A 9,441-nucleotide genomic window follows, 5' to 3' on the forward strand; every position below is an offset into this window, starting at 1 on the left:
TTACCTAAGACCCCCACACCGGACTTACCAAGCTCTGACCGGTATCTGACCAGACATGAGCTGTTCCTATAGGAATGCTCTCTCCTGACAGAGACCTGGAAGTTGTTCCTCATGTCTGCTGTAGCCGCTCCATGGGGATAGATGCAGCAACTGGGGTTAGTTGTATAGGATCCTTACTTTAATAGTTCTATGAATTCCATGTTCTCCACCTTAGTACTTCTTCTTCTTGTTCTAGTAGCCCACTTCTCATAAGGTTGCCCTCGTTCCTTAACCCCTGATGCAGAACTTGTCTACCTGAGCAACCAGGGAATTATTTATCTTTGCTCCCATGTCTGAGGTAGTCTGGTAACATTAATGGTCTCCTGTGCCAAAATCAGGGACGTTACCCACCGAGCTTTCCGGCTGCTTACGATGATGTGTGATCAAACAGTTTGAGCCTGTGCTCACATGTGATATATCTCTGAAACATAAATACAACACCGTTAAAAAATACTCAACTTACAGGGCAATATTCCGAATACAAATAGAGCTTGGCAGTGAGAGAAAGCTGCTGGAGAAAGCCCGTCATCATTACCATCCATCAGTAATGGAAATGAGAACAGTGCATATTCCAGATGACATATTAGTAACTCCCCTTTCTGTATATAACAAATCAAACAATTTAACTCCCCTCAAAGGAACACTATTCAAATTCAGAACCTCCTCACCACTTACCAGAGAAACATTTTCCATGCAGCCAGTATTTAAATGAAACATCCGACAGCCACAAACCTCAACGGTCACACTGGTACATTTAATATAACAGATGCGATCAAATGCACAAGACGCCCTGAGGCACAGAGTCCAGATGCAGCGCACCATCCATCAAAGTCCTTGTGGCACTTTAATAACACAAAAAACCCTTTTCAGTCTCTGGTCATCTGAAAGTACAGAAAAGTTACTGCTGAAAATACGAGAATCGATTCCAAGATGCTTCTGCTAAAACAGGAGATACTTCACGGCCTCCAGCGTCCTATCCTTTATATTCACAGGAGGTGACCTCCTGCTGCTTCTCCAGTGGTCGAAAAGAAAATACAACCTCCTGAGACGAATACAGGGCTTCACCTGTTGTGGCAGAGCTGGCAGGACGTCCAGCTCACCTTGGCAGGCTCACAATGCATCAACTGCTGCATTGTATAGTTTGGTTCTGTGTGTGTGTTTGTGTGTGTGTGAGTGTGTGCACATTTCAACAATGCATGGAAGGATTTCAAGGAAACTTGGAAGGAATATTACCTTGGGGGGTATCTCCATACTGTTTGGAGCTGACCTGCCAAAGGTCAAAAGTTAGGGCAAACAAAGATGTGGAAGGAAAACACATTTTAGGCTTTTATTCGGGAAATAATAATTGGGAGACATAGAAAGATATAGAGCTGATATTGATCCAGAATATGATGTCATATGATAAATACAACACATATAAGCGCCATATGGAAAGAAGAAAGATTCAGAAGGAGTGAGAAAATGACATCATGTATAGTAAAAAAGCAATTTTTTGAGGTATGTCTGCATCTTAAAGAACAATGGACATGGCCTACAGCTTATATATATCAAGTCACAATTTATATATGATAGGAATGATGTCATCATATAGCGCAGTGATACCTTAACCTTTGCTTCCAATACAATTACTGACCTAGGGTGTGATATATCAATATCATGATGATTTAGTTTTGAGATGGTTTTTATGTAATAGGAAAAAGTAAAGTCAAGTTTATTTACAAAACACTTTTTAAACTAGTATAAAATGATGAAATAAGATAAAAGTCTAAAGGGTGAATAAAAAGTCTACCCTTAAAGAAGCCTTGCCTGGTTAGAGTCTGTACAGCTTGTGCAGCGTGTGTCTCCACCTCTGATGCTTTTCATTTTTCCAGTTTTGTCTCATTACCTCCTATCATGGACCAGCCTTGGTAACCTCGCCTTAAAGAGAAAATCATTGACTGGCACCGTGCAGCAACACACCTCACAGTCACTCAATTAGCAATGATGTTCTCCAGGTATCACCAGGGAGCAGCTCCCACAGCGAAGTCTCAAGGAGCCCCACCAACATTCCCATTACAAACCCTGTCTCCAAGAAATTGCCCTCAGAGACCACAGTTTGCTACACAAACATATTGACATATTGAGTGAGTGATACAGTCCCTCACTGGATTCTGAGATTCAGAGGCAACACTGAATTTATTCACTGTCAAACCAGAGCGAAGTCCTTCTCTAACCATAACACAGGGGCTGTGAGCGCCAGGACATAACCATACTGTAAAAAAGGCCAAATAGTGCACCAAATTGCACAAATTCTTGAAAACAAATACCCTAAAAATACTTAATTTGTCCATTAAGATCCACGATTCAATCACAACACAACAGTTGTTATTGCAGGACTCACAATTTAAACAAAAACTCAAGCCAGTCCCAAAAGGAACAACAATTACCGGCAGCAAACAGATTTATTCGATGGTCCAAAACTTTGAAATGTACTGAAAGAACCAGTTTGTTTTCTCAGATAAATGCAGCAACTCTAGCAAAGTCCACGTCAATATCCTCACGCCACGGGGCCTGTCTTTCCATTTCAATTCCACTAAAGTTTTTTCCACTTTCTCTTCCACTTTCTCTTCTTGACTTGATGAATCCATCGTGTGTCTCTGTCAGAAACCCACAGGCTTTATAAGTTAATGAAACAAAAGCGCTCATCTCAAATTCCATTTCCCCATCTCTAAGTGCTCTGCCTGATTAATTGGAGCCACCTTATCTTTTATCCCAAACAAGCCCCTGGTATCACAGGCATCCTCTGGCGTCCTCTAACAGAGCCCCACACAGCACCGGGGAATTAGATTAACATTGACATCGCTCTCTTCGTAGCGCCTTCATCGCTGTGTCCACACAGGGAAGGGAAGCCGAGTGTCATACACCTGGTGGCTGTAGTGTCTCTCTTTCAAAAATGAACTGTGCTGGAGGCTGCACTGAGTAGCAGAGAACAAGATTGTGCTTTGTATTTAATCAAATAACCTTTAATTTCTTAAACTGAATTGTTAATCTCTCTTACTCTTTTTAAATTTGTTGTATTTATGTATTATACTGTCTTGCGGACTTTTACATTGTGAATTGTTGTGCTGTTCAAATATGCTTTTGTACCAGGGAAGTTTAGAGTTTATATTTCACTGAAAATAGAATTTATATGACGTTTACTGAATATACTCGTGAAATCTCAGAAGCCCAAGCCTTCTCCAATCTGATGTGTAATATCCCTCTAACTTCACCAACCTGCAAAGAAGGAAGTATCCATTATAGACCCTGAATGTCACGTTCTCTTCTCATTAAAGAAACCATCCTGGATCCCGGTGCTCAGCCAGCCTCACTCCACCATTCAAACCGGATGAACAATTAGTTGCACTAATCTCATGAGGCCCAGCCTCTACCTCCCTATGAATAATTTAAGCATTTAACCAACTGAAGCTGATAACGGTGAAATGTATTTCCCGCTGCCAAACGGAGCCGGGTTCTGTTTACATTCCTCTGGCAGTGAAAGGAGAGATTGGGTTTTTCCAACAAAAAGGTAATCAAATTAATGTCTGCGCTCGGCGAATGAGAGACAACATCATTTATGAGAGGAAGCTGCGAGGAAGGCGGTGCAGTGATGGCTTTCTCAGGTGGCTGTCTGTCAAGGGTGTTGTAGAATGACAAATATATATATATATATGTTTATATACATGAGGAAGTTTTCTTTTGACAGATCAGCAAACTGTAAAAGAGGAACAGAAGAAACACATGACTGATTGACGTTATTAGTGAGCTTGAAGTTAAATTAAATGAAGACTGCAGACTCGAGAGATTCGAGCTGAATATGAGCAGAACACTTCAAAGTGCAGTTTGAGAACCTGAGCTATTCACTGAACTTTGGTGAAAAGCAGTCGAAGCTGTCATTTCTCTGCAGGAGCGCAGGAATCAATGCAACTTCTCAAAGTCTACATCTGATAAAGTCTATGACCTATGTAAATGAGCAGCCAAGTTCAGGAAGACGATTTAAAATCAATATTTCTTCCCCAATAACAGCCTCAGTGTTTCCACCACTTAGATCTCGACCCAGAGCAACTTGACACATACCTTGAAAATATGTTTCCAGAGACTTGATGACATTTCTTTAATTATTAACAGTGTATGGGTGGAAGGGGGGGAGACCCTGGTTAAGAACACCGCTGTGTGTTTCCTGGCAGAGTCAAATTTACCACTCTCCTCCAATATCCATCCATCATCATCTGCACCACTTATCGTCTGAGGGTCCCAGAGGGAGCTGCTGTCAATCCCAGCTGACAGGCCAGACGGGGGGGGGCTACAGGCAAACAACAACTCACATTAATATCTATACGAGCAATTTAAAGTGTCCCAAGCTGAATGTGTTTGGACTTGGGGAGGAAGCCAGAGAACCATTATTGCAGTTTGTTCTATCTATCTAACAGCCCTTTAATAAATCCTTCATTAATGAAGGTCAAAACCTGTTTTCATTACAGAGTTGATGAGAGTCTTAAGCCTGTATTGCTGTTGAACTGAAGAGTGTTCTTATTAGAGGGGTCTCTAATGAATGTTAAATTACAAAAGTTACTCTACTCATAGTCAAATTGGAGAAGGAATCCTTAAAATCAGAATCAGTGAGTGAGAAGTAAACAAGAAACACATAATTGGGTTGTGTGTGGTGAGCAGATGTGCCACAGGACTGACTTGCTGCTCTGGATTATAAACTTCAGGCTCTGCTCTTTAGGCTCCAGAACTGGTCTGCAGCCCCGGAGAGGGTAAAGCTCAGAGAGCAGAGAGAAGCGACCGTCACATCAGTGAGGAAACAAGTCCCCTACATCCTCTAACCTACCTTCCTAGCCTCCTACCCTCCTAACCACCTACCCTCCTACCCTCCTATCCTCCGCAAACTGATCTCCTTAAATTGTCTCAAATTACAACTTGTTTAATGTTAAATGACAAGTGTTGGTTTCAAACAGCAAATGAGCAGCGATCCCATTTTTTCTTTTTTCAACAGAGTAAATATATTTTACAGTTTCAAACAGTGTAAGCTTGGCAGTTTTATTATTGTGCAGCTACAGTCAACCGCAACACAACACTCATCTTTCACAATATACCCAAGCATAAACCCCATTTTATTTCATTTATTTATCAAATTCCATTCATTCCAGGTCTGCATCTTTGGCGGCCGCTCTGTGGGGGAAGAGCAGTGATGCTTTCATTCAAATGCTAATCCTGGAATGGCACTCAGTTGAGCACATACCTCCGCCAAGGCCCAGCAGTCTTCTGGAATTCAATCAAGAAGCACCGAATTGCAAACACTCACTAGATCTCAGTCCCTGAAATATGCCCATCCATGCATTATTCCCTGGGAAGTCCATGTCAAAATGTGAGAGCTTCTATTTTGGGTTCATGTCTCATCCATTGAGTGAGTTTTGAGGAAATGCAATCAGGGGCTTTTGAATAAACAAAAAAAAACATTATAACAACATCAAAAACTAAAACATAAATACATAATATTAGGAAAATATAAATTATAATACTTTATTTGCGCAATTTTATGAGAAAACATATCCCCTTTGGCGAAGGTAAGCAGTAAAGCTAACTTTGGGGTTTAGCAGTTTACCATTTTGATTGTCTTTGTCAAGCATGTTTGTAGTCAAACTGTTTTTAATCAAACTTTTATCTTTTAAAAAAAGACCTGAAATCTTGATGATTCATCATCTGACAAAGAAGAAGTTTGTGCCCATCGATCCAGTCTGGCCATAGCAGACCTGACCTGAGAAACATCAATATTTAAGTCTGTCTCATAGACTCTATGTAAAGATGGATGATATGACAGTTTCCTGAAAAGTCTCTATCGCGCCCCCCCCCCCCCCCCCCCGGTGACTGGGTGCAGTATAACTCATAAACCCTGCCTTCACCATGTTAGCGGATAGGACCTGGATCACAATATGTATGTCAAATAATTCCGTGTGAGTGTTAATTTTTGCAATAATTTAGTTTTTATTTAATTTGATGCTGTTGAAACAGGATGCAAAGTCATGACTGACACTTGAGACTGACTCGTGATATGTTGAGTTGGACAGACTCCAGATGACAGTGCAATAGGGAGTGGAGACACGTCATCCATCTTTATTTAGATTCCATCGTGAGTTAGAGCTCACAAGCATTATGCTGCTCTCCACTCATGTAAAGTACTTTCACAAACCAGATGCTTCTCCGAATATATATCTACAGACGGTTGTGGGGAACAGTGGGACCTGATTGTTATCCATGAGATGGATCTCACTGGTCCTTAGAGTTCGCTGTGCTCGAGGTCTGGAACAAACAGTTCAGTTTAACGTCTCAGACACTCCACATAATGATCCATATGTTGATGAGCTCAGTGCTTTGGGTTACGCCTGCTCAAACTCCCTGTCGGTAATTTGTTCAGGGGTGAATTAACTAATCAAAGTTGCAAAAGATTCTACACAATAAATCTCCTCTTTTGTTTTTGAGACTGAAGGAGGCCAGTCTCGGGACAAACGCTGAAAGTTGCGGACGAGGAAAGATCTACGTGCCGGATCGATACAGCCGGCGGCGGCCGACTTATGATACAACTCAGTAATTTGAATATGAAAACATCTCCCTGTCACTCGAGACAGAGGGAGTGGGGGGGGGGGGGGGGGGCTCAGTGACAGCTGCGGTCAGGTCAGTGAGCCGTCACTGAGTCCATAAATAACACAAACTGAAACAATAACCAGAGAAAATAAATACCCTATTTGTCATCATGCGCTAGGCCCCTCCCGTCCCTGTTCCCCCGACGGCCTCAGCACTGGTGTCCCTCTGCAAATTAAAACACGGCCACCACCAGGACTGAGGGGGTGCCTCCAGTCCCTAAGTGTCCCCTACAATGTGATTTAAGGTCCTTGTCCTCCCGTTGTCCTCCAAAAGACCTAAAACTTAATCGCCCCGAACAGCTTCATCAGCAGCCGAGCTACAGTGTGTGGACACCTCGGTCTGTTTCAGATGACTTGGGTCTCAGCTGCAGTGAAGGGAGTCTTAAATCATGAGAACTGCAGTGGAGCAACAGTTTAGTCATTCAAAGCTTTCAACACCTATCGTCCTCTGAGGAGTTAGTATGAACCAATCAACAGGCTGACGTCGGATCTGCCCAATACGAACACGTCAATGTCAAGTATAGATGATCGAGGCCCACGTTGCTGATAACAACAGCACATCCAAAACTTACATTAATGTGAAATCAGATCCAACTGGATCTAATGTAAATGTATCAAAGACTTGAACCGTAAACATGGAGGAGATTCAAATTGTGTTGCTGTTGATTATGAAAAATAAAAAGATGGACACGAGAAACAAGGAGTATATGTATGTGTTACATTAGTCCACAGTTATTTAAAATGCTTCTTTATAGAATCTCTTTCTGTCCATGCTATTTAAATATATGTATTTATTTTCCTAATGGGTTATTAATACAGAGCAGTCATGTGGCTCTGGGGTTACCAGGTCATGAGTAACAAACGTGCACGTGAAGGTCAGGAGGGGGGAGCAGGGGCAGGGGGCGGGGCCTGAGAGGATCAGGTGGGGGGTGCTCCACTGCGACTTTAGCTCTCCACAGAGGAGGCAGGAGGAGGAGGCAGGAGGAGGCAGCAGGAGGATGGAGAGAGTGGCTGTGCTCTCTGCCGCCTGTGACGGACACAGCAACGCACGACTGCCGTCAGAGACAATTAGCTGATTTACAGCTCTTACCTTTATTTTGAAAGCCTGTGCAGGGAGATATGAGTGCTTTGAAGAAATAAGGTAAGACTCCTTCCTCCTCCTCCTCCTCCTCCTCTCACCTCATCATCCTGCAGCTTACTTCTCATGCTGTCACTTCTAATTTCCAATATTGATCATTCTCATTATCTTTTTTGATTATTGTTTATCAGTTTGTTTTGAAGATTGTTGTCTTTTTTAATAACACACCACTGATGTGCATATTGTGAAAATTGCTTATTTGCTGATCATTATTTATGCAGCCTAACGTTCATTGTTTCTTTTGAATTATTGTTAATTTAAAAATTATTTAGACGTGATAAAAGCAGAGTTCTTACTGGCTGTTTCCCTCCTTGGATATTATTCAGAATATCAACAGGTAGGACATGTTCATCTAAACAATACAAGGCTGTTTCATTCAAACAAAGAAAATATATATAATAATATTATAATATATATTAGATTGTGTTAAAGGAAAATGAAGCGTCATCCTCTGGGATTTATCTGCCGTTTGGGAAAAAAAAAACACAACCTCCTCAGATGGATGAACCCACAGCAGACTGCGTGAAGGGGATTGAGCCCTTGAGTTCAAGGTTGATAACATATAATGGTGAATGTCACAAATGATCCTCGGGCGATCGCTCTTAGTCCCTCACGAGAGAGTGCAGCATTTTAGAAATGGACCTCAGTTAATCACGATAGTGCACTGCTCCTGACACAAAGCGTTGTGTTTGCACCAGCACATGATAGATGAAGTCCTCAGCGGCGTTAACTGGCAGCAGAGTAGATGGTGACTGGAGGAACAATAACCTGAATCTAATTTTAAAGCATTGTTAGGTAACGTCTGGCTGTTGGAGTCAGCTGTCCGGAGAAATATATTCTCAAATGTGAGGATTTGCCTCTTTTGTCTGATTTTATACGTTTGCTTTTATCTTTATATTTGTTTTTAAAAGGTTTGGTTCATGGCATCCTTTTATTGTTTTCAGAATGTAGTAACAAAAGGCATATTTTTTTTATTATGGAGACATAAAAATTAACAATTCAATCAACAAGAAGGAGAAAAGCAAGTTCCAACAGCCACTTTACGAAACAAATCCAAATACCCTTGTTTTATTAAGTCTACAAAGTTGTACTCTGTCCATGTTTCTCTTAGTTCAATTCAAATACGAACCAGACTGCTTCTTAGTAGATCCCATTTATCCGCCAGGGCCCAACAGTCCCTAAAATTCAATTAAGCTGCAGATAAAACAAAACAAAACTCTTAAACAAAAGTCCCCCTAAACATGCCAGACTTTTCTATTAGGCCCATTGATTATTCTCTTGGAATCTAGAAAGATTTGGTAAAACACCTTCTCGCTATGTCTGATCCAGAGCAGAATTTAACAGATTCTTCCCTCACTTACACCTGATCCTTCCACCAAGTTCGTGGTGATCCGTCTTGTCATTTTTTTCATAATCATTGTTGTATTTGGCATGCCCCCCCCCCCCCCATCAGTCAAATGATAAATCAATATATTTCAGGAGCCAACAACAGATCAATCAAGAATAAAAAACACCAACTGAGTAAAGAAAATACAGAAGAACAGTGATGAATCGTTTCTGTTACATGTCGTCAAGTTTGACAAAATGCCCGAGCTTAAGACC

The sequence above is a fragment of the Platichthys flesus genome, chromosome 19 (assembly GCF_949316205.1).
Source record: "Platichthys flesus chromosome 19, fPlaFle2.1, whole genome shotgun sequence".
Lineage (NCBI taxonomy): Eukaryota > Metazoa > Chordata > Actinopteri > Pleuronectiformes > Pleuronectidae > Platichthys > Platichthys flesus.